The sequence below is a fragment of the Engystomops pustulosus genome, chromosome 4 (genome assembly GCF_040894005.1).
Source record: "Engystomops pustulosus chromosome 4, aEngPut4.maternal, whole genome shotgun sequence".
Classification (NCBI taxonomy): domain Eukaryota; kingdom Metazoa; phylum Chordata; class Amphibia; order Anura; family Leptodactylidae; genus Engystomops; species Engystomops pustulosus.
This window is the reverse complement of record NC_092414.1, coordinates 165091017-165118027: the sequence shown is the minus strand read 5'-3', so window position 1 is coordinate 165118027 and position 27011 is coordinate 165091017. Positions and strand designations below refer to the sequence as shown.

General features: G+C 39.5%; 1 protein-coding gene across 1 annotated transcript in view; it reads left to right on the top strand.

The window, feature by feature from the left end:
• The first annotated feature begins 5089 nt into the window (after nucleotides 1-5089).
• SEMA4B (semaphorin 4B) overlaps nucleotides 5090-27011 on the top strand; it is a 185562-nt gene continuing 163640 nt past the window's right edge. Inside the window, exon 1 of the mRNA XM_072148446.1 lies at nucleotides 5090-5311. The gene's annotated coding sequence lies outside the window, so the exon portion shown is untranslated. The remainder of the gene's footprint in view (nucleotides 5312-27011) is intronic.

Below are 27011 nucleotides of genomic sequence, written 5' to 3'. Positions count from 1 at the left end.
ACTTACTCATATATCCACCGTGACTGTGGTAATTTTCTTATATTTTCTAACTGATGCCTCTTTCCTTTTAAAATCAACTTTTAAAGTTATGCTAACTAGGGTGTTACCAGAGCCCCTAAGTGCTGCAGTTTCACAGGCTGTTACACTGAGGGAAGGAGAAGTGCTGAGGGAGTAGAGGGGGAGGGAGCCTATAGGGAATACTTTAGGTCCCTTAGCATAATTTTAAAAGTTGATTTTAGAAGGCAGTAGGCCATGGATATAATAACATTACCACAGTCACAGTGCCTGGATCTATGAGTAAGCGTCCTTGATCTATGAGTAAGTGTCCCTTCATGGTAGATTTTATTTTTAAGTGAAGTCGGTTTAGTGGCGCAGTTGGTTTACACATTCTCTGATACATTTATATCATATAACATATTGGCCTACATCTATTATGTTAAAGGTGCACCTAAAAAAAGATCGGATAAGACCATGCTCCAATATTCAATAATCTGGCACATCCTTCATGTATGTGAGGCAAAGTCCAGTTAGTGCTTTTGATAACTCTGGGTCACTATGTAACATCTCCACTATTATACGGTGGGTGGATGTGACAAATGCCCATTCTTAGCTTGTGCAAGGTATCTTAGATTTGTCATATAGGACACACGATCGGGAGCCCAATATAGTCCCTCTCAGGGTACAGAGTTTGCTGTAAGCAGCTGGCACGGCTGGCACACATAGCCCATGTTTCATTTGGAGCTACTATAACAGATGTATAAACATATATTATCTGTGTGAGGTACAGTGATTTATCAAACCAACCGATACATCAAAGACTTTACACTATGTGGATTTACTGGGTAGCAGCTTGCACATTCTCTGTGATCTCCACATATACACAGATTTTGACGGGGGTCTCAGAAACATGGCTAGATAAATGTCCCACTGTTTCCATCTATTTGTCTGAGGAATTAAGAATCATCTGTGTATGAACTGTGCCATATTCTAATTCATGCCTTATTATGGATGTGTCCTCGCTATTGGGGCATGTTTACATTTACAACTGTGACATCACTGTGTGCAATAGCTATATACTGTGACATCAATGTATCTGTTATCCCTGTACTGTGACATCACTGTGTGTATTATCCCTGTACTGTGACATCACTGTGTGCAATAGCTATATACTGTGACATCACTGTATGTATTATCCCTGTACTGTGACATCACTGTGTGCAATAGCTATATACTGTGACATCAATGTATCTGTTATCCATGTACTGTGACATCACTGTGTGTATTATCCCTGTACTGTGAGATCACTGTGTGTATTATCCCTGTACTGTGACATCACTGTGTACATTATCCCTGTACTGTGACATCACTGTGTATATTATCCCTGTACTGTGACATCACTGTGTGTATTTTCCCTGTACTGTGAGATCACTGTGTGTATTATCCCTGTACTGTGACGTCACTGTGTGTACTATCCCTGTACGGTGACATCACTGTGTACATTATCCCTGTACTGTGACTTTACTGTGTGTACTATCCCTGTACTGTGACATCACTGTGTGCATTATCCCAGTACTGTGACATCACTGTGTGTATTATCCCTGTACTGTGACATCACTGTGTGTACTATCCCTGTACTGTGAGATCACTGTGTGTATTATCCCTGTACTGTGACATCACTGTGTACATTATCCCTGTACTGTGACATCACTGTGTGTATTATCCCTGTACTGTGACATCACTGTGTGTATTATCCCTGTACTGTGACATCACTGTGTGTATTATCTCTGTATGGGTTATCCCACCTGTGTCTGTATCTGAAATGTAGGTACAATAAACAAGGACTAACACTAGTGTAATCATAAAGTAAAACCAACTGTTCATTTCTGGTGTTATAAAACAAGCCAACAATTTAATATCCTAAATAAAATACAAAAAATTGTATTGGTATGCTTTAAAAACATTTAAAACAGCACTAAACTGAGATTGTGTGTGCTGGTTCAAACCACCTACCAATACAGGTGGCTGAAGGCTCAAACCCCTTGTCATCCAAATAAGTACCAAAAAACAAAAAACAGTAAATATCACCACCAAGTGTATATTTGGGGGGAGGTACTTGGTAGTGATATTTACTGTTTTTTTTTTCATTGCTGTATCTCTATATGGTTGACATCACTGTCTTTATTAGCAATGTATCATGATATCAAATGTGACATACCAGTTTATTTTATGTTTAAACGGTGACATCACTGTGTGCATTATCCCTGTACTGTGACATCACTGTGTTTATTTTTGATGTACTGTGACATCACTGTGTGCATTATTTCTGTACTGTGACATCACTGTGTGTATTGTTCATGTACTGACATAATTGTGTGTATTGTATCTGTACTGTGACATCACTGTGTTCATTTTTGATGTACTGTGACATCACATTGTGGATTATCTAAGATATTTTTCTTGAAATTTTTTTTTTGTGTGAAACATAGATGTCAAAGAAGCAAACAAGCAAATGTTGCACTAAAACAAGGAGGATCAGCAGTAGTAATATCACTGAAAGCCTGGGTAGACATAGTAATGTATAAAGATTCCATAGTCATGTATAGGTTTTTCAGGCGTGATCGTTTGTAAAAGCAGCTTGTCGCTAGAGTTCTCATGCAAAACAAAACCAGCAGTCAAAATGAAGATTGAGCTGTCGCACCTCGGTGAAAGGTGGGAGTCATGATGTCACGATGCACCAGCCATGCCATGGAAGGGATTTTTTTGCATCCTACAAGGGACGGGTCACAGAACTGCTGTGTAATTTTATCTGGTAGTAAAAAGACGTGGCACTCCAAAATGATTTTTAAAAAATGAGTTTTAAAGCAATCCAAATTCAAATGTGTGACATTTCCGTCTAATCAAAAGACCTTCCTCAGACAGGGATTGCACGGTATTAGGAAGATAAATAAAACAATATGACCACTATGTAGACATGAGATGAGAGAGGGGAGCGGTACGTTCTGCCAAGAGAAGTAGCTCCATAGCGGTCATAATCTTCCTAATACCGTGCAATCCATGTCTGAGGAAGGTCTTTTGATTAGAACGAAACCTTACACATTTGGATTGCTTTACTTTATTTAAAAGTCAATTTTAATTTCTGTAAAAGGTGGCTAACAGGCTAAGCTAACATACACAATGTCCCTCTGCTATTATATTATTGTATTATTATGATTCACTGTTTTAGATAAAATCATCTTTTACTGGTTCTGGTTCTTCCTTTTTCCTTAACTAGCATAAAGGGGGCTAAAACAATTGCAGGGGAACGATGGGGCCTACAGAAAAAAACTCTAATTGTGCCAGAAGCAATACAGCGACAATTATAAAGAGTTGGAGTTTGTGGAGGTGGTGAAAGGTTTTTTCTAAACTTTTATTTTTGACACCTCCAGCATGTTTTTATCAGCAGATCGCACACTTCTTTTAAAGGACTAAGGTGCGCACTCTGTATATCAGGCACTTGTACTCACATGGGGTGCAAGGTTACTGAGGACACCTTCCCCTATTAGACGATGCTCCAGCGATTAGGTTTTAAGTTGACTAATGTTTCAGCCAAGTTGCATACATTCATTTAAGATCATTTGGATTGCTTTACTTTATTTAAAAGTAAATTTTCTTTATCACTCTGGAGTGCCAAGACTTTTTGATGTAATTATTCTATATGGACTGGTATCCTACTTTAGCTCCTCTAAATACACCGAGTGACATGCAGTCCCACACTATATAATTTTATCTTGTATTATAACTGTTAAGATCTCAATAAAACTCTTCCATGTCTCATACAATGGTTGCACCGCTGTTTCTTTTGTAATGTTACCTCCACTTAATCCATGTAAAAAAATGCAATATTGCAGAAAAACCTTTAACAGCGCTGCAGTCACACAGATTTTCTTTTACCCCTCTTGCATTGGTGGTCTGAAAGATCAATCCAACCAAAGATCCAACCACCTACTGGGGGTGAAGGGAACCAAGTAGGTCAGGTGGGAGCAAACAAAATCCCTAACCAGGGTCTGAAACCTTTCAATATGGGGCAGAGCAACAAACAATAAAAACTATCTTCTAGGCCCCCCCTGATGCGTCCTTGACCACACTTTGGGCAAACAGCAGAAAGGTTAAATTCCAATCAAGTGACCTCTATGGGGAGATATATAAGACCAGTCTTCATTTCATTGAAACAAGCTGATAGGAGGGTCTTGTGGGCATATTATAAGGCAGAAAGCACTGTGGAGGGGTCTATGGAGGGTATGTTTCCGCTCCACAGTGACAAACCAGTGGATGTGGTTGCTGGGGCTCCAAGCTTTGCTATGGGGATCTATGGCTACTAGTTATGCCACTGAATACCTATCTAATGTGAATCTGATTGGTCTTTGCACATGTAATTGCTATGTGCATAGTATCACATCAAAGAGTAGTTGACATTGAACTTTTTTAAGCTTGTTAAAGATTTAAGAAAATAGCTAACCGGCGCCCCTGTAACGCCAAACAGTGTTAACTACTTGCTATGAAATAGAAGTTTTCTCTGATGCCTAAACTGGATGAATGCCAAGCTGTGACGTGGAACTGTAGATCTTATATAACCAGTTTGGGATTAAATGTTCCCTTGAGGACACCTTTGTTGTTAACCAGCCTTGTAAGTGTTAATACCCAAAACAATGATAACAGTGCCAACTAGCCTACAGTGCCACCTGGATACATTTTTCTGGATCCCAAAGGGGGGCCCAGAAGGAATGACTTATATGTTTCATTGATGGTACAAAATGTATACGGATTTATGGAAAAAAGTGGAAAATATTCCAAATTATCTGAACATTTACAGTGACAACATGTTTGTCTGGATGAGAGGGATATCCAGCTGTTTTATTCTTTGTACATGTTACTCTGATACATGAGATCATCAGATTGCATCTCAATGGTGTCTATTCTACAGCTCTACAGCAATGAAAGGGTCTGCCATGCTCCAGAATCCCAAAGGAGCATCAAGGAAAGCATGTTACATAGATTCTCCGAGAGACAATCCCTTGTCCCCTCCTCCTGCCTCTCTGCCTCCCTCCTTCACCATTACACTGGTACTTTAACACAAGCCTTCCTTAGTGTAATGTGTTTCACCAGCAGCCCAACCCATCTCCTCTTGTCTTCTTCCTATAATCTTCTTGTCTCTCACCTGCTGAAGAGGTTTCATCTGTGGAGCAGGTTGGCTGTCCACTCCATCACTCACCCTGTATCCTCCTACTTACCTGGAATTATGGCATCAACTATTGTATGAAGCAGCATGTGGCTGGTAAGGAAATGTATCATTCCTTTAAATGCAATTATACCTTGTATTGTATACATGTATTATCTCCTCTGTGCTGTGCATTGTCCAGGCATTAGTAGCTGGAATTGTGCTTGCATTTGGCTTGTAGTAAATCTGAGAACACATGACAGCTACTATACATGCAAGTGATGGGGATGCACCTGTCTACAGTCATTTGCTCATACACTTGCAATTCACTTGGTTAAAGTAGATCACAATATTTCTGGATAAAATAAGAATGTATGTCTAATGTGCGTTACATTTACATTCAATTTCAGTGATTTGTTTGACATTTGTAAAAGAATATGAATGCCTTGCAAATTCGTGGTGTGGAAAATGGGATTATGCGTTATTCCCTGGATCTGCCAAATTAATATGCAAAGCTGAAAGGTGGTGTAGTCTATAATCTTTGGTACCCAAAGTGATGCTTAGCTGCACCTCCCGTGATGAACACTGGAATCCCCCCAGATGGACTTCTGTAGATAAACCTGTCTGAGATATTTTGGCTGGCTTGTTTCAAAGTATTCTTGTGTTTTATGTAGCATTACACTAATATTATTAATATTCATATCATTACATAATATGCCTATGAATTGTATAATGCATTCTAGCAAGTCAGATTATTTTTTTTTCCATTTGCACATTTATATAGTTAATCTCCGCTATGCTCTTCTGTACCATGATGTAACTTAATGGAGCGTAACTCTTTAGAAGCCGGTGTGGTGGCTGGGAAATCAGATCATACAGGCAGGATTTCCTGGAGGAGACCCGGAGAATCCCCTTTATTATTAAAACAGTGTGAAAAGATGAATGAATTAATGTCCACTCATTACAATGGGACTTCATTTTACTGCAACAAATCCAATGCAGGGGATGTATAAAATTATATAAGTCAGGATTAGATAAATAATACTGTCAAACCTTTATCATTTCCAATAAAGCTGCATTGGCTATGTGTGAGAAGGAAGGGGATTCCTGGGTTTTCGGCTGCCTGGATATAAAGGCTGCTGTTGCACAGAAGCTCTCATGCTGCTCTCCATGTCAGGTGCGGTAACCATGGAGAAAGCTGGAACAAAAACCAGAAGAGGGGAGGGTGGGGTATTGGATTCCCGAAGTCCTCTAAAACCATACACTACTATTGCTACAAGCGTCATGCTGACATGACTATACTCAGCTCACCCTAACCCTGACCCTGTAACCAATCCCTGGCAGTGAGCTAAAGGGGCTCATGCTATTCTCTCATATCCCGCTCCGAAACATTAACTATCATATAAAGAATGTGTAAAAATTTTAGAAATTTTGAAAACAAAGGATTTTTTTGTACTTTTAGTTATTTTGATGTTTTCTGTATGAAAATACAGTGTGAGTTGTAGTGGGCTGAATACTAGTATCCTAAAAATAAAGTGGCCCAGAGAGATAAAGGGGCACATTTATCATCTAATGGTGCCCTCGCCCCCCGGCACTAGGCAGGTTTGTCAGGAGGCTGCAGCCAGGAGGCAGTACTGAGCCAGGTCTGACCTGGTGTAGAATTGTGCTATATCATGTCCCTGGCTATAGGCGCAGGCTATAGGCAGTTCGCAGATGGGGGCAGGAACGCCCCGTGTCTATTTACTGAGCCACCTGTCGAGCCTCCCTTCACACCCCTGTGGAGGTGGTGTTAAGGGGGAAAAAGGCACATTTCCTCGCCATATGCCAAGAATTGCACTTATTTCAGGGCTTGTATGCCAGAAAACTGGTGCACAAGACCTGATAAGTCTGCCCCCAAAAAATCAACTACTGAAGAATGTATTTTTTTGGGTATATCAAAGACTTTAATGTAGACTTAATATATATATATATATATATATATATATATATATATGAAGTCATTTCTTCTACAGTAATGGACACAGAGCTCCCCTTGTCATTGTGAGGCCTAATCATACCAATCTATGGCATACCATTGATAGAGATCATCACCGGTAACACCAGAAACATGAGCATAGATTACCTTAACCCACATAGAAGTTGGGAAATAACTTGGTTATATACCTGCTTATACCATGTATTACACAAAAATTATCATCCCAACCAAATCACTATGAAAGGACATCTACCTCCAGGATCAAGGATTGTAAACCAAGCACACTGACATACTGCTATGTGCCCCATCTGTCAGGATCTACTCTTCTTTAAGTGTCTTATGCCCTTGTTTTTAAGAAAAGGCTTTAAAAATTATGCAAATGAGGGGCTCCATTAACAACGATAGAGTCTGCAGACTCATTTGCATAATTTACAAAGCCTTTAAAAAACTGCATAAAAAGCATAATAAGAGTGAATGCTGCCAGATGGTGTACACACCAGTAAGATAGTGGGCTGGGTTTACAATCCTTCGACATGGTGATAGATGTCTTTTAAATGTATGACTGCAGTTTACAGTCCTGTAAATATGATATACCCATACTCTAATGTTATTAAAGTATAGGTTAATAGGTGAAACTATCAAATGAGTATATACCAACATAAAAGTCACATGCCTCATTAAATGGGATGAAATAATAAAAGGGCAGTGAAAAAAAATAATGGAGATCAAAGATGGAAACTAAAATAAGAGAGAGGAAGGGAACAGGGGATAGAGAAATAAACTGACAAAAGCATACTGGAAGTTATTCTGTAGGACCTTTAACACCTACATCTTTAAGAAATGTATTTTGTAAGAATTAACTGAAATATTTGGTATGATAGATAGAAGACTTTTCATATATAGAATTTAGGCTATAGTATTCTAGCTGGCAGCAGTGGGAATTTGGATGTCAATGTTTGAAGTTGTACTCCTGTATGATCTGCACTTGGGCTAAAAGCCCCTTGGATAACAAGAAATAAATTGTAATCATTTTACATTTAGAGTGCCTTAACATTAAGGTTTTAACAGATTTCTGACCCATGCATTTCTAGAAAAGTCATAATATGATGAGATATGAAACTAATAGACCTCAAATCAAATACACAAAAAGACACCAAGTGCTATGAGCTCCTCTACTACGCCCAAGAGTGATGCTTTTATTATATCGTCCCATGAATCCATATGTTGCTTACTGTGGTATTAAAATCATACTATAAAACTTTCCTTCTTAAAGGGATGAGCACAGCTAGCCAGTTTATATATCCTAAAGGGGCATTTGGACAACTTGATTATTATGATACATCTCTTTCTGTAGCAAGAAGTTGATCAATGTGATGGATTCTCTCAAGCAGGGATTTTAATGTCATGACCCCTAAAAAGCTAGTATCATCATTATGGTTTTATTCCAGGTAGGATATGTGCTAGTTATTCTACAGGTCAGTCCATTCACAGGAAAATGGTAACATGGAAAAAGGATTCCTTTAGATAAATATGAGCAGTTTTGTCAGGTAATGATTATATAACATTCTAGAATATTGGACATTTGTAGAAAGGAGAGATTTCCCATTTTTATGACTTATTGGTTTAATATACCAGGATTGTCTGCTCCATTGTGACCTTTATTGATCCCAGGAGTAGAGCCACCCCATCACTTTTCTATGGCAGATCATTGCTCTTTCATGCATGGTTACAGTTTACTGGGGGCATGGAATTATCCAAGTGACATTTAAATCTCCCAATTGTAAATCTAATGAAGTAAAATATTTATTATACTATCATGTAGCAATTTCATTATAACACTTTCAAGTTAAACATTTTTAATAAAAAAAATCCCACAAAAATAGACCCCTGGGAACATGTGATTGACTCCAAAGTCAATTGTGTTAGCAACTCTGTATGTTTTCTGTTCCTACATTGGATACTGTAGTTTCAGTGCTGAAATCCATCATTGGAACACAAAATAACACTGTTCATCCTGTTAAGAAAAATAGTACTAAATAGAGATGTGAAAAGAACCTAAAATATAGACAAGCACAGTAGCTTGTGTTGCCTCATTGCAGTTTCATGCACACAAACGTTCAGCACATATACGTATTTCTATGGACCTCATACACACAGCCATGTGTATTAGCTGCCTAGCTTAGAGCAGGTCCTATTCCTGGCAGGGCAGTCTGTACAATCTTTTCTTCTGTCATTGGCATGTGAGCGGACGTCATATGCTCGTGACATATGGCCCACAAACAACGGACCGTGATCTCCTTACGCTTGTGTACAGGAGGCCTAAGCGTTTATTTGAAGGGATCTGGTTAACATGAAAATATTTTTACGGAGCTAATTTCAAAATACTGGACAAGGGCCTGAAAGCTATCAGCTTCAACTTGAAGGCCATGCAAAATTCATTAAAATATTTCTAATATTCTGTACAGTGAGGCTTATGTTACCCTGTGAAACCATGGTATATTTTGCCTTTGCAAAAAGAAAATGTTAATTTACAGTTTCATTACTGTATGTGTTAAAGGAAACGTCCCATCTGCAGGTAGAATGTTATAGAGCAGGAGAAGATGAGCAGATTGTACAAAGTTTCCTTTTTGTAGGCAGCATGTTATAAAGCAGGAGTAGCAGAGCAGATTGCACTTAGTGTTTTATCTGCAGGCAGGATCATATAGAACAGGAGGAGCTGAGTAGATTGTAAATGTTATCCTATCAGTTATAAGCATATTAGATGATTAGATGATTTTTCATAGTAACCCTTCTACTGGCAGTGTGTTTTAGAGCAGGAGGAGCTGCGCAGATTGTACATAGTGTTCTCTCCGCTGGCAGCTTGTTATAGAGGAGCTGAAGAGATTGATATATACTGTATTTTGTGAGCGATTATCAAGCAGGCTATTTATTCTTTTATATTATTGTTTTTTTTTTTTACATTCAACAGGACATGGGGGCATTCTTATAAGTGGAAGTTATACATACATAGACTGTCAGTTGCATAGTTTCTGCTCTATAACATGCTGCCTGTTGGTTAGATTGCTTGGTCATGTGTGTAGGTCTCTTTACAGTAGACTGTGTTGTATTGTGTAGCTAGGGAGCACATAGCCAAAGATCACGTAGTATTGCTATGTACCATACTGCTATAACATTTGGATGTCATGACTGACCTCAGGTTGCACCAACTGCAGAATTAGTGTTGTAGCTGCGGCACAAGGTAGTGTTTGAGTTGCAACACAACTGCTTCAGTTTTCATTAGCTGCAAGGATCGCTTTTATAAACTGCGACCTCTGGCCTTGTGGTAGATGTTGTAGCCACAGTTTAGCTTTTGCCTCAATCCTATAAACTAGTTAGTCAGTTGCATGTTACATATGCATTCCTGTATTTTCGACTTGTACACAGCTGTATACAGACTGATCCCCCTAGTGGTAGCAGCAGACTGCCAGGAATTTTACACATATAACAGTGTGATCAAAAGAGAATTTTATTTTATCATATTATATTGTAATCTTCTACAAACATGTTTATTACTTATGTATGGAAAATCCACAAACAGTAATAGAATCTAAACTTTCACTATCAAATTCTACCTGACATCTACCCTTTACATGCTTTTACTGTAAATGTATTATTTCTGTAGCACAACGCCTTTAACCTTGAGCAAGAACTGCAGATTTAGCACAAATTTTAGATCAGTCGCCAAAATAATTATAGAAATTCATACAAAATTTACAGTGAAAACATCATTTTGCTGCGAAAAGACTTGTCCCTGCAGTAACTTCATACAATTGTGTTATCTGCTGAGTAAGGACAGGCATGCAATAATAGTAGGAGGCATCCTAGCTACCTCACTGACAGATTGCGGGTATTCACACAGAATTTGCTGGAATGGCAGTCAGCTTTATTGTGTAAATGTATTGCACACTGAAGGAAGGAGCCGAGGATATATTCCAAGGGGAGAACACTGAGATTCCTGCAGAGAAAGAGCAATTTTCTGCAATTTGCCCAATGGTGTCAGTAACGAGGTCTGGTTGCTAAGTAATTATCGTAGTGTTTCCGTAATGTTATTGTGCTGTAGTTATCAGGCTGAGATAGGGTAGTACAATGTTTGGGTGTTTCCACTCTTCTGTTTTCCATTTTTGGTCACATTTACCTCATGGCTAAAGTTATGTATTTTTTACGGTAACATTCATTCTATATCGGCTTGTTCTCAGTTATCATAACTTCTATACTTTGTTTGACTCCTTTTTAGATGCCATGGGTACACAATACTAACATCACTGAATATCAATACAATTCTGTTTGATGTCATGTTAAGCTGGACATACATTTTATAAAAGTGTCAGCTGAACCGCTACCATACCATAGCCGACTCCTCCATACTGTACATCAACCTGTTGGTCTTGACTAAGCTGTGCATTTGTCCGAAATTAAGGGGCTAAAAAACCTCTACTAGACTTCTCTGCCACCACCTTATCTCCATGAGAACCAAATGATTGGATTCAGCTACCTCATTTTGCCATAATTTACTGTCAGGGAAAAGTCAAGAGTCTCCTATACACATGAGATGGAAAACAAAACCAACCAGGTTGGCAGGTTAAGCCAATACACATTTATTGTCTTTAAAGGTGTTATCCGGGTTTTAAAAATTACTGAGGTCAGGACTGGGAAGGGCTATTTAAAAATAATAAACATCTGCTTACCTCGGCTGGCGGGAAGCTCCCATCCGACACCATCTCCCAGAGCTTACAACGCTGAGAGATAGGGACGGATGGGAGGAGCCGGCCACATCACGGACCCGAAGCTCCTCGTGCCCGGCTTCTGTGCCCCTGTAAACAAACAGGGGCACAGATCGAAGGGACCGCGGCGCTGGACATCAGCAGCGCCGGAGGAGGTAAGTACATGTTTATTATGTTTAACTAGCCCGCCCCAGCCTGGCCCTCAGTAATTTTTAAAACCCGGAAAATCCCTTTAATTATTTAAGGACACATGAGTTGGAATAAAATTTGTAAATCACAAATAAAGCACAAAACTGACCCGGTTGTAGTTTCATACATTTTCATATAGAAAAAATAAAATGTGAATCAGTTAGATGTAACCATCAAGCAGAAGATCAAAGGGGCGTTCCCATTTCAGCAAATAAATAATGAAAAGTTATACAATTTTCCAATATACTTTCTGTATGAATTCCTCATGGTTTTCTAGATCTCTGTTTGCTGCCATTCTATAGGAAACTTCATTGTTTATTTCAGGTGGGCAAAAATCTGACCATGGTCACACAGCTCGTTATATCACACAGCTTTTATTATTCTCTATGAGACTAACGAGCCGTGCACCTGTGGGACCATGGTCAGATTTCAGTCCATTGGAAGTAAAGATAGAAGTTTTCTATAGAAGGACAGCAAGCAGAGATACAGAAAACAGTAAGAGATTGATACAGAAAGTATATGGGAAAATTTTACAATTTTTCATCATACAAACAATAACATTAATTTGCATTAATGGGAATCCCCTTTAAGAACACTAGAAAAATAGTTTCTGGATGCAGATTTTACGGCTGCTTACATGTTGCAAGTCATTGATCCAGTACATCTAAAATGAAAAATGAAGCTAACGACAATCTCTATTAAGCTCCGCTAGCTTTGTGGTGTCTGTTCTCCTCAGGTTTAAAGTTCTTCTATATTGACATCAATAGACACAGAGCAGGAAATGTCTTAGACAGGTTTCATCACTTACCAAAACCTGGCCTGTTATTTATTGAAAATCACTTTCAGAAAAATTATCCGGGCCTTGTATACTTTTGGCTGAAGTGAAGCCTTTGTCTAGCTCACATGAATGAACGCCTCATAAATTCTGTCAATAAAACGCAGCAAGGGCATCAAACAAGTAGAACTTGCAAACATTCAAGGGGACGAGCGTGACTATCCTTTATTTTCTACTCTGCTACGCTACACATCAGTCTAGAGATCACAAGCCAGGACCAGCAGACTCTGCAGAAGAAATTATCTGAAAATGTGAGATATTGAATTGTTTTTCTCATAAAGCCAGACACACAAATTGTTTCTCCAGATGCTTCTTGGCAGCACACAAGAAGGCTACGGAACTAACAGCACCTCCACAAAAGATATGGGAAATGAATATGGAGCACATAATACAGGGTCATATTGTCACTTAGCTCATATCATCCTGCTGTTATGGTGTTCTTTCTGTAAAATCATATCCATAATTTGCTGGATGTCTACATGAGCACAATGGGGTGCATTGACTAAGAACCAGTGGCGTAACTAGGAGAGGCAGGGCCCTATAGCAAATTTCCCTGCCGGCTTAAAAATATACATATATTACATTCCTATATACATAAACATGCAGGTTGGATGACGGGGCCCCCTGACACTGTGGGCCCCATAGCAGCTGCTATGGCTGCTACCGCTGTAGTTACACCTCTGCTAAGAACTGTGCAAACTGCACTATACGCAGCATACTTGTGTAGTGTGCAGAGGTTGCCAGTTTTAGGATTCCTGGCTTTTTCTTCATGAATCTGGTGTCCTCTGCACAGCTCTTCATTTTTTTGGTGCACATTTAACATGGAGAATGCTACACACTTCTGTCGGACATGATAAATGTGGAACACGGTCCGACTAAGTAATGCCCCCCTCAGTGCATGAAGAACACACATCAAACGGTCACACATAACAGTCCAGTGTGACACAAATTTGGAGTGGACCCTTATTTAATATCTGTGCAAGCAGTTTACACTGAAAAGAACTTGTAAAGTCCAGCATAGTAATGCTGTGTTCACATGGCTGAGTTTTAGCATGAAATAGCAGAACTTTCAGTATATCACACACATTTACCAGCCCACCTGTGGCCTAAACCGAAAATGTCATTGTGGTTCAAATTTGCTGTGGTTATATAAGTGGATGTGGAAATGGACTTCTTTCACAGTCAATTTGTATCCATGTGGCACCCATTCCATATAGAGTATAACCTTTGAGTGTTCAGTGAACATTAGAGTTGTTACAGATCACAATGGATAAGTCATACAGCCTGTTAACAAAAGCCATACAGCCTGTTAACAAAACGGCAATGTGACCAAATCCATTTTAAATTAAATGTAGCTGTGTGCTGTCTGTTAAATTAAAAAACAAATACAAATTACAGCCATTTAATACATCCATGTGAACAGTACCATAGAAAACATAACTGTTTTTAACTTCAGCAACTAAGGAACTTAAGTCTTTCAATGTTATTGGTCTAATTTAAAAACAGCAGCAGTTTTTTCCCCTAAAACCCACATGGCTATAAAGAATACAGAACAGGAGTCTGCCAGTAATTATTTGCAGATTGGGAAAATAGACTATAGATTTTTGTTAAATTTGCTAGTAATGCAACAGGTCATAAAACTGGAGAACAAAGTTCATAGGGTTCATTAAAATGCCATGTGCTAACATATTTATTTTACCATTAGTGTTTTAAGAGAGCTGAGAGGTACGCTCGAATCAATACCTAAATGTATAATAGCCATTCCCAGTGGTTAGGTAATCGTTACTTGGCTCTGTTCAATGCACCGGTAATATTAGCTACTTTGTGAGACGCTGGATTCGCTGACAATGAACCACAATTGTCCTGACGGCGGATATAGCACAGGAAAACAGCTCTGCACATATGCATTAAACATGTATACTGATGCAATCCCTTCTATACATTTCCCCTCCTAAGTGAATAAACATGTGACAATTCATAAAAATGCAAACATATTTTAAACAGCAGATCTTTTATAAGTACAGGCTGTCTCTGGGTAATGCAAATGTGTTTCATAAGTTTGTTCTTAAGTTGAATTTGTATGTAAGTCGGAAATTTATATATAATAATTGTTGTTACAGCCCAAAAAAATTTTTCCCCAGTGACAATTGGAGTTTAAATTTTTTTTGCTGTAATGGGATCAAGGATTATCCATAAATCTTCACTACAGACACCTTACAGCTGATCATTACAGCCTGGGACTATATTAAAGCATCCAGAGAGCTTCACCAGAGGTCACAGTGGGTAAAGGGTCCATCTTTAGCTAGGGGTCATCTGTAAGTCGGGTGTCCTTAAAGAGGACCTGTCACACCCGAAACCCCCCCAAAATTAGCTACCCCTCATCCTGTCCCCAGCCCCTTTATATTTATTGAATTTTTATTAAAATTTGTGTTTTTATACTTAGTTTTAAACGATCCGACCTCTTATGAAATAAGAGGTCGGATCGTCGTACAAGTTCCCTAGCAGTCGGCCATATTCATGAGGGGGCGAGACAACACACCCCTTTCACGTCCCTGTCAGTCAGGGACCTGTAACAATCGCTGGCAGCAGCGCATGTATTGCGCAATCACTGCTGGCTCTATGCGATGCGGTGCGCTTATTCACAGCCCAAAAGTCGCACAATTTGCACAAACATCTGGGCCACAAAGATAAATACAGCAGCTGCATTTAATACTGAAGGCAGCTAACTTTGATACGCTGCTTGATTCTGCACCTAAAAGCCCAAACTCCAAAAAGCCACACAAAAAAAAGAAAAAGAAAGCAATAGGAGTGTTACATGTCCCCCTATGTCACCTTGTGGAGTAAGTGGGTATTTAGTAATTTGGGCGCAGGGTGGTGCAGGAAGCATGCTCTAATTTTCAATGTGATGTAACTTTGTAGCGCAAGGGATTGATGATTTGGTGCACAAATAATAAGGTTTAGAACTATCTCCAAATTCATGAAGTGAAATAAAACTCCCCAGGCCAGCTTTTGGCTGCTCCAGTTGTGCACAGCATGATAATAGGAAGCAATAACCAACTTAATGATTTGTAGCAAAGCCTTGTCTCTGTACTGCATATGTTTCCAATTGTGCGCCATGAAACGAGTTGGAAAAATAGCAGTGCCAGAAAAGTGTCTAAATCACACGCACCACAATTTTGCAAAGTTGTGTCGGAAAACCACCAAAATTGTGGTATCAATACTTTATAAATAAGGCGCAAGAGGCACAGCAAGGGAAAAATTCAATTCCGACAGTTGAAATGAAAACTTATATGGATGTGCATGAGGAGTGACACAATATATGGCCATTCCATTGCTTGTATTCTGTATTGTAAACAATTTGTATCGGATTCTAAGCAGGTTCCATGCTTGTTCTATCTCTAATTCTAAAAGTTTAGCCTAAACAAGTGGGAAAATTAGCTGTTAAACAGTAAAACACTTACTATTATCTGCTGCAGGAACTGTTTCTTTGTATTTGCCTCTATTACTCTTTCTTTCTCCCCTCTTCATAGACTTCTGTTGAACTGTAATTTGATACTTTAATGAGCATCTGGCCTTAGGAGCCAAAGTCTTCTTCATCAGAGATTGAGGGTGTGTTCACACATGGCAGTAATACATGCGTTTTCAAATGCATCAGGACAGCTGTGAAGAGGTGATTTTCCTGATTACCTAGCTCTTAACAATGCATTTACAAAACGCATCCATTACTGCCACGTGTGGAGGATTGAGGAGGAGGATCCTGAGGATTGGTTTGCCCTGCCAGCTGTTTTGGCTTGTTTCTGATGCCTTCAGAATTACCGCTGGGGTAAATTCCGCAACCATTTGCTAATAGCCTTAGAAATGTCATGAAGCACAATAGAAATTGTAACAAAGAAAAAATATTCACTCGTGCTCCCACCCGTGCTTTCTCCAAACAGGAAGTCACAGCTTGATAATAGGAAGCAATAACCAACTGAATGATTTAAAGCATAGCCTAGTCTCTGTACTCCATATGTTTGCAATTGAGGACACTTCTTCAGGCTTGTTATAGGTTTGGCAATACTGCAGCATGTAGACAGCATCAATTTGCAATCAGGCAGTTACCATTTTTAATTAAATCAGGAGTCCAGGAAACACATTTATTATTAGAAGAGGCTATATTTTATTGTTTGACTCCACTTGTTACAAAGTCATTCTAAATGCAAACTTAGCACTAAAAGTGTGCAGCCCTGTTTCACGCAAATGATTGTCATGCTAGTATACAGTATACTTAATGCATTGGTAGAAACAGATGTAGATTAACTTTGCCTATTACTTTCATTACCTATATCCAGCAGTTTCTTTGCTATCCTCCTCAGTTTAGCCTTCCACTGCAGAAGCCTGTTATTTCATATCTGCACTTTTTGTGCTGATCCTCTCTCTGAGGTCATAAATTGATAACAATATATATACAGGAAATATATCACAGATGGGAGTGGCTTTTGCTCCCTGCTCTCTCCAAGGGGGAGACCATGTTACAGCTCCTTTGTGTAGTAGCTAGCAGGATATACTTGTATCTGAGAAGCTTTTTGAGTATAGAAGTCTCCTGCAAAGAATAATGGTGGCAGATGGGTCTTCCCTGCTCCCTCTTTGTGTGATTCTAAATAACTTCTCTCTCTGCACCAAAAGCTCTATCATAGACTCTTCACTCCTCTGCAGACTTCTCCACTGCTCTCCGTACACTTCTTCACATCAGGGAAGCTGCTAAATGTAAGCACTCACACAGCACTGACTATTTAATTGCAGTTTTTTACTACTTATCCCATGCATCATGCATCTACATGTGATAAAAGCTTACAGGCTTATTACTCTAAAGATCCTATATATACAGATGATGTGAAGTTAAGTGGATTTACTTTTTGAAATCTCATTGGATTTGAAGCTAAGTTCCTCCATACGAGGCTTCATGGAAAGTCTGGGCAAGATGTTATAGACTTAGCTTTAGGGCAAAGAGAAGAAGATGATAGACTCTGCCCACTTAACTGCTGCTGAGGAAAATTCTTGACAAGTAGCTTACTATGGAAAGAAAAAAGTGAGCAACACAATGCCGTCATTCCATTTGTTTTGGGGTGGAGGGGCCAAAGGAGTAACAGAGGGGAGAGTATAGATTGTTGTGTTTAATTAGCACATATGTTAATGCTAGTTGGATGACTCTCCAGGATTATCATATTATGATTTTGTTATTTTTATGTTTTCTTATGTTTAAGAAAGCCATAATATAATCATAATGTAATGTAGTAGTAAAATAATAAAAGTACAATATTTAGAACTTTTATTACCGTATTTTGCACTAGTAGGATCTATGGCTGCATTACAAGTGATGAAATAAGTTTTTCTTAAGTACTTTGCCAACACTTCATGTGGGATGCATTAGGAATACTAATTTGCGCACAAATGTGTGACTATGAGGGATGTGAGATTTGCCCACCTAGTACTAAAGAATCATATGTTAGCACATTGTCTTATACCGCAAGAAAATTACTTTTAGTGAACTCAAGATAAGTTCTAATTCTAACCCACATGCAGTGAAATATTTGCTGAATATAAGCTAAATTTCATGAGAAAAATCAACCGCCCAAGTTTAGAGTTTCTTAAAAGCATTTAAACACAAATAAAATAAAAATGTAGAAGTAAAATATCACATTATTTTAATGATCTGGCAATTAAATTAATTTACCACAACTTAACTGATTCTGGGACATGATAACCCCAGTTCCTTTTGTGTGGATTCCATTTTTCACTGATCCTCATAAACTATAGTCTATGAGTTATAGCAAAAAATTAACTAGAGGTTTTGCTCTACTTCTTAAAGAGGACCTGTCACCCATAAAAAGGCTAAAACAGATGTAGCAGTGTTACACTCCGATAACACTAGCAGACACTGCCACGCTGTACAATAGAAATCCCGGACCACGCTGTAAGTGGTTGGGTGTATTCATGAGGGGGCGGTCCAAGGTGCTGCTTCTCCCCTGGACCACCCCTCCCACTCTATAGGCCAGGGGTGACTGCCGTGCTTCATGCGGAAGCCAGCGCCCCTAATCCTGCCCCCTCATAAATATGCCCGACCGCTTACAGCAAGGTCCGGCATTTCTATTGCACAGAGCTGAAGTGTCTGCATAGATCCATAAGCGTGAATTGCTTTTAATGTTGTATTGTGTTACTTTAAAAATAAAATGCACAGCATGTGACTATTTTCCACATGAATAAATTAGGAGTAGTCCTTTTTTTAAAAGTGAAATGGCATCACCTTCATTGTTTTCCATGAGGGAAACTATGGCAAAGTTCATCCTCCAGCCCGCCCAAAAGTAATATTTTATTTAATTTTTTTTTTATGCCATGTGGCTATTCAGTCTCCCATCCATAATGATATCAGATGTGATTAACTGTGCTGTGTACAAGTAAATATGCAGCTCAGTAACACACATTTGCTTTTGTCTCCTTCCAGAGGGCTAAGTCGCTGACTGTGCCCTCGTTGCTGCCCCCTTCCCCCTTCTTGCAGGTGTTGCCGTCCTAGAGAGAAAGACTCAACTTGCCTCACAGTAGGTGGCATTTGAACTCCTTCTTATACAACTGCAACATCACCTCTTTACATGATTGGAACCATTTGCAGGTCACTGCATAATTGGGTGACAAGGATCCTTGGTCCTAGTAGTATTTCATTTTCACAAGATAGGGGAACCTCTAAGGCAAAGTCATTCTAGTGTTTTTTTTAATACTTTCCAAACCTCCTTCACTCACCTAAACCACTACTTTAAAATGTCCATTTTTGCATCTGTCTGCTCCAATAACCTAGACCACGTTAGTATTTCACTATAGATACAAATGTATCAAAGACTAGTTTACCTACTGGAAAATATTGGTAATCGGGTTACGTCTGTCATGATTACTACTGCCAGGATTGCTCTGGAGGATTGTAATCTCTTCAAGTGACTAGATAGCTATGCGGGATGAATATCATATGGTGACTTGATAAAAACTTTAATGGCTCGTGCTCACGGTTATGCTTCTATTTTGTACCATACCTGGGTTTCTTTAGAGGTGTAATAACCATTTACTTTATCACCATATACTTCTAACTAACATATGAAAACAACAAAAGTCCCATGTTCCTCAAACTCTCTACATATGTAGGTGTAAGGAATGTTTTATGAGACTGACAAAGTCTGTACCATGGGATGCATGGAGTACTTATGGCTCCATAACAAATGTGGGGTACGGGCTAGTGTGCAAAGCCTTAAAGAAAATTTACCATAAGATTTATTGATGGTAGATCACCACTGACATGTATCTCTGTAGCTCTTCTCCTGAACAGCCTTTTTTACCATCATGGGTTGCCCTGTTTATGTAAAATGAAGCTTTTAAAACTATTCAAATGAGCCTAAAGGGACTCTTGGGGCATCATCCATCTCTGCTCCGTGTCTGCCTATCATCGCCCCTACACCAGACAGAGAACCAGCGACTAAAGCCAGTTCTCTTCAAATCTTGTGCGTTAGCAGCTTCCAAAAGATTTGCAGAGAGCCAGCTTATGCTGCCCGCTCTCTGCCTGGGATAGGGCAGGGGATAGACTGGCATGTGGAGTGCACAATTTAGACTCTGTGGAGCCTGTAGGGGTCTGATGATGCCCCCCCCCCCCAGCGCCCCTTGGGTTCAATAAAATATTTTTAAAAGGTTCTTTTTACAAAAACAGAGGGATCAATGGCTATAAAAAGTATTGTTCCGGAAAGGAGCTACAGAGATACACATGTAGGTGTAAGTGGTCTTCCATCTGTAAATTTGATGGTACATTTCCTTTAATATAACACAGCCCTGAGTTACATTGAGGACATAATTAGGACACCATACTTATTGGGCATCATTTTTATAATTCTATTATTTTTTCTATCAATAAATACAGAAAGTGTATGTATTACTTTATCTCACCTTACTCCAGGTTTGAAAGCCTTCATAAATTTTTACATAATCTGAGTGTAAGTGACAGTAAGTATATAACTATTTCTATTGAAGCCATTACCAATGGCTAGCAGAGGTCAGTTTCCCATGGTAGTATGTTCCGTTTATGCCTATTATCAGAACATCTTAAGATAAAATAATGCACCCAGTAGATTGGCTTCCTTAAAGGCAATTCATAGAAATTGGTGAAAGTGAAATTCCCAGGCAGCAATTATTCACGGTTCTGTCATTTTAAGATACTTCAATGCCTGAAAAAGACTTTTGTATTCTGGAAGACCTTCTTCAGCAATAAGAAACCCCCTACCCTCCATAGGCATGAAACAGAAAGACAGTAAGTTTGCCAACCCAAAACCCAAAGGTCTTCAGAAAAGGTTATAATTGCAGGCACCAACTTAGGAGACTTTGTAAGTACAATTTATCAAAACTTATGTATGTCTTAGGAAATATTGTTATAAAGGCTCTCTTATATAAACCACAGCTTTTGAAATGAAATCTTAATATTTTATTTGCACAGGGACAAACTCTGGCATTACTTCCATGTTTTGCTGCTCATTTTACTGCATTAATTAGATCTATCTCCCCCTCCCAGCATTTATATGTAGGAAAAGGGGCATAATTTAATGTTAATTGACTTTCTGCAAGTCCTCAGGGGTTTCTACCACAGCATATTGATTCACTATCTTTCCTACCTACAATTTATCATTATGTTTCTGCAGCTTTAGACAGATTTTTTATGAATTTTCTCAATACAATGATTTTTATGAATTGCAGGTTGGGAACAATATAATTATACTTGGGTAAATGTTCCTAATTGACTGAGAAGTTGTGAAGAGGTCATTACTGGAACATGATGACTTTATTAATTATTAATATTTCAAGGAACTGAATTTAAAGCAATCCCTTCAAATAAACTTGTCAAGTTGAAAGTGCAGACTAATCTGCTGGCAGCATATTACAGAACAGGAGGAGCTGAGCAGATAAAACATAATGTCCAATCTGGAGGTAGACTGTTATAGACCAGGTTATACATGGGGGCTCATTTACTAAGGCTTGCAGATCGCACTTTTGTCGGACTGTTTTTCATCTTTTTCGGGGATTGTGGGGCACAGGTGTCTGTGCTGGGATTTTGGCGCAGCTGCGCTGGCTTCCATGCGACACAAGTTGGGGGGCAGGCCGTCTGATCTGGACTGAGCACAGGATTTAACTTTCAAATTGTGTGGCAATTCAATGCACTTACATACACCAGGAAGAAGAAGGTGAACTCCAACAGATCTGAGCAGGGAAGCGACACATGCAGGATATCGGGCGCACGATCTTAGTGAATTGCGGCACAGGGCATGATCGTCGGACAATGCATTTTCGGTGGTAAATGTGTAAATGTGCCCCATGGTGCTCTATTTGCAAGCAGTATGTTATAGAGCAGTAGGTGTTGAGCAGATTGCACATAGGCTACTATCTGCTGGCAGTTTGTTATAGAACAGAGGCTCTGGTCCTTAGTAAACGTGCCCCAATCTACAGGCAGTTGTTATAGAGCAGGATGAGCTGAGCACACTCTTTATAGTTTGCTATCTGTGAGAAGCATGTTATAGAACAGGCAAATCTAAGTAAATAGGACATAGTGTCCTATGTACAGACATCATATTATGTTAAGGAGGAGTACAGCAGTGTGTACATAGTGTCCTATCTGCATGCACCATGTAATAAAGCAGGAGGAGTTGAACAGTTATGGGAATTCTGGCACTTCTTAGTGAGCTGGATCATTAGGCTCAACTCACTTAGAAGAGCCGGCTCTTCTGGTTCCTGAATGGCTCCCTATAAAATGTATAATAGGGAGGCGCTGGCCAGCCAGTCCCCAGACTCTACACCACTTTTTACTCAATTTTATCGGGTTAAAGGGAGGCGTGGTGAGCCGTTTAGGGGCATAGTTAAGTAAGCCATCGGCTCACTGAGGGGAGCCAGCTCCCATCGTTCACATGAAAGAGCCGACTCTTGAAGCCAGTTCCTTGAAGAACGACCCATCCCTATTCAACAGACTGTAAATGGTGTTCTATCTGTATGCAGCATGTTGTAGAGCAGGTGGAGCTGAGCAGATTGTACGTAGTGTCCTATCTGAAGGCAATGTGTTATAGAGCAGGAGAAGCTGAGCATCTCCACCAATTTTAACTAATTAAAGCTGAGAATCTCCACCAATTTTGTGCTTAGGACTTCTGTAAATTGGTACCTTTTTGTCTCATCCAATCCTTTGCGGAAAATACTTATTTATTTGGAGGTTCCGGATTGGTGGGTCCATGGTTGGACCCTAACATAGGTATACAATTTGCCCATGCAGACATCAGCTGATTTATTCAGCCACGTGTTCCGATCCGCTAGTTCATTGCAGGTCCATTGAAGAACCTTTAATTCTTAAAAGTTGTACCAAATGTAATTTGCAATCTTTTGCTATCCTCTTCCGGGGATCATGAGTGAGACTTTGCTGCGGTTTTGATCTTATAGACATTTCAATACAGATCAGTTGCAGACTGACGTTACAGCATATGTGGCTTTGATGACAGGTTTCATCAAATGACTGACAAGCTTATCCAATATAGAAACCGAGGAAATAGCAGAAAGCAGCAGCTGTGAGTGACTTTGTCACGGAATAAGTACAAATAAAGGAAATACTGTTACGCCGCCTATTTCTTAATACAGTGTAAATGTCACCAAAATGATCAAAAGATCCTGAGCCACTGTTATACATAAGTATAAGAAGAAAAACCTTAATTAGTTGCGTTGCTGGAAGTGATTTTAAACTCCATACAATGGTGTTGAATACTGAAATATTTCAGGGTCCTCTCCCCCTTTAGTTAGTACCAGATCAAATAAATATTAAAAATAAAATTATATTTATATATATATATATATACCGTATATACTCGAGTATAAGCCGACCCGAGTATAAGCCGAGACCCCTAATTTCAACACAAAAACTGGGAAAACCTATTGACTCGAGTATAAGCCGAGGGTGGGAAATGCTTTGGTTACAGCCTCCCAGTATATAGTCTGCCAGCCCCTGTAGCATACAGCCTGCCCAACCCCTGTAGCATACAGCCTGCCCAGCCCCTGTAGTAGGAAAAAAAATAACACTGTACTCATCTTTCCGACGTCCCCCATAGGTCCTCTTCTGTCTCAGACTGTCTCAGACAGAAGAGGACCTATGGGTGACGTCAGAAAGGTGAGTTTTGTCTTTATGTTTTTAGTTGACTCGAGTATAAGCTGAGTTAGGGTTTTTGAGCACAAATTTTGTGCTGAAAAACTAGGCTTATACTCGAGTATATAAGGTATATATATATATAAATAATATAAATGTAAATGTCTGGTAATAAATTCCCTTCAAGACTGGAGTTCTCCTTATATTGACCAGATAACTGTGGACTGTCGCTATCTGTTTTACCTTATGGTATGATGCCCTGTGGCTGTAAGCATATGTGAATAATATGTACTGTGCCTCTCGCTATGGAGTCCCCTGAGAACCCGGCAGCACATCATCTTTGACACGTTCATTTTTTTCTGCACGCACCATTTCATTATTCTGACTGGTAATTATTGATGCAGATGTAAGCACACATTGTTGGTTTGCACATCATTTGACCATCTATTAGTTATCCGATTAAGTGGTTTTAGATGGCTGCATATGTAAAGGTTTCTGCAGACAAAAGACCAAAAAAAACCAGTTCTGTGCAGAAATGTTATTAGATAATGGTGTCAATGCTGAGGACCATAGCCCTGTGTACACAGCTCCTATTCAATCGTCTTCACTGCCGGGACCTGTATTTGGCTTTTGTAGAGGTTTAGCCTGTGAAGCCAGTGAAGTCAGTTCATGGCCATCAACAGGCTGCTATGATGTCTCCCGGATACAGCATACGGGAAAAACAAGGGATCCTGGTTCATGATTCTTCTGATCTCATTAAAAATCACCTTAGCGGTCATTGTAGAGTTGTAATAAACCGTATTGCCCATGATAAAACACTTTGGGTGAGATACACAACCTTCAGATATCTTCTTCTGCTAGGTTTACATCACATTTTATCTGTTTGTTGTAAGGATATGTTGAGTGGATTCTTGACATACCCTTACAATAGAGCACTGGAACGTATCCCCCTCTATGCACATACATTTGGATATGAGGAGGAATAAACAAGTCAATCTCTGGCTGCTGCCAATGTTCAGGGGATTTCCTCAAGTTATGTCACTGTCCTTATATGAGTGTACACTCAGCGGAGGCTGGGGGTTTATGCAGTACGATGCACCCATCCCCACATAGAGTCCAATGGCCTCCTCAGATTGTAAATGTCACTCAGCTTGCTACATCATTCCACCCTCTGTGTTTCCCACAATATACAACCTAAATGCATGTTCCCTGAAGTTGGCCAGTATATGACTATAGATATACTTCGATGTGGAGGGAATCTAGTCTCTCATAGTTTTTCCTCCCCTTCCCCTGCTTATAGACTTCTACAGGCAATCTGATTCCACAGAGAGTGCACAGTTAATATGACTTTCCCAAAGTATTCTTCATTCTATCTGATTGGCATCCAATGGTCTGATGTGGGTTTTAATTTTTAACATTATGCCTTATCCAGGTCCGTCACCACGGTCCATTCACCAGGTACACCAAAAAGACTGTGCAGTTTACACTGCCTGTTATGTGTGAACTAGCAGACACTTTCCCCAGTTTATTCCTATGACATTCTCAAAGCCCGTCTCACAGGAATGAAGGAGGAGGCTATTCACTACTGCGAATAACAATCATTGTTATTAAGTCATTCTTGTTAGATCAGAATAAACCAAAATGAACCCAGATACAGCATAATGCAAGCCCACACTCAGAGTATATCGGGAGAAGGAATAAAAATACATTGGGAGTGTGTCCTTAAATAAGGAGAATCCTGAGAAAATGAGTTTTTGAAATGAAGTGATTAATTTGGATTCACCGATATATATCACTCGGCAAAGCAATTATATCAGAATTTATTAAAGGGAACCTGCATCTATGAATAAAAGCATATGGATCCAAAGTCAGTCTTCGTATCACCCCCGGAAACGTTGGGTACTGTAGATCCTATACCAGGGAGCAAATGAAAAGGTAGTGCAGACCTCCAGGGTAAAGAAAGGATTTTTATTTGTGTATACTCACAAAGTATCAGTAAAAAAGCGCGTATCAGTAAAAGCATGTAGCGTCAAACACCTCGCTTCTTCCGGGGCGAAAGAGGCGAAACCTGGGTCGGGCAAGGTGTTTGACGCTACATGCTTTTACTGATACGCGCGTTTTTACTGATACTTTGTGAGTACAGGCGGTCCCCTACTTAAGGACACCCGACTTACAGACAACCCATAGTTACAGACAGACCCCTCTGATCTCTGGTGAAGCTTTCTGAATGCTTTACTATAGCTCCAGGCTGTAATGATCAGCTGTAAGGTGTCTGTAATGAAGCTTTATTGATAATCCTTGGTCCCATTACACTAAAAAATGTTTAAACACCAATTGTCACTGGGAGCCAAGTTTTTTTTTTGTCTGGATCTACAATTATAAAATATACAGTTTCGACTTACATACAGATTCAACTTAAGAACAAACCTTCGGACCCTATCTCGTACATAACCCGGGTACTGCCTGTATACACAAATAAAAATCCTTTCTTTACCCTGGAGGTTTGCACTACCTTTCCATTTGCTCCCTGGTATAGGATCTACAGTACCCTACGTTTACGGGGGTGATACAAGGACTGGCTTTGGATCCATACGAGGGAGACAGAAAGTAAAGCAGCGTGCCTGGGCGATCTTCTATTTTTAACCTGTGAACAGGTGGTGAGACCACTCATTCTGTTTGAACTACTATTCCTTGACAAGAGTTGAGCACTGACACTGACTGACTGTGTTGTTTTTGGGGTTTTTTTTTGGGAGATTACCGAGTCAGTAGCTCCTCACATTTTATTCTCCAGCTTCAGAACAGTCCATTTTCTACATTTATATCCCCTCACTAATAGAATGTGCAGTAGCAGCCTCCCCTCACTAATAAAAGGTGCAGCAGCCTCC